This window comes from Mus pahari, chromosome 15 (genome assembly GCF_900095145.1).
Source record: "Mus pahari chromosome 15, PAHARI_EIJ_v1.1, whole genome shotgun sequence".
NCBI classification, from domain to species: domain Eukaryota; kingdom Metazoa; phylum Chordata; class Mammalia; order Rodentia; family Muridae; genus Mus; species Mus pahari.
Genome location: NC_034604.1, coordinates 82,270,284 through 82,270,578, shown reverse-complemented (window position 1 = coordinate 82,270,578; position 295 = coordinate 82,270,284).

Sequence of the window (295 nt, the reverse complement as noted above, 5' to 3'; positions counted from 1 at the left end):
CTTTATACTTTTATTGCTTTGTCCATTTTGTGCTTGAATTTACATGGTGGTAAGAAATGACGTCCATGACATAAACTGCATATTAGCAAAGAAGTGGCCATAAGCATCTTAGCCTAAAGGAATCTACCATATCACCTCTTCACTTCTTCTAACTCAGTGGTTCTCAATCTTCCCAATGCTGTAATTCTTCAATACTTGTGATGAGCCCAAACTATAAAATTATTTTTTGCTACTTCATAACTATGACTTTGCTAGTTATGTCTTGGGGTAAATCTCCAACCCAAATATGCCCCAG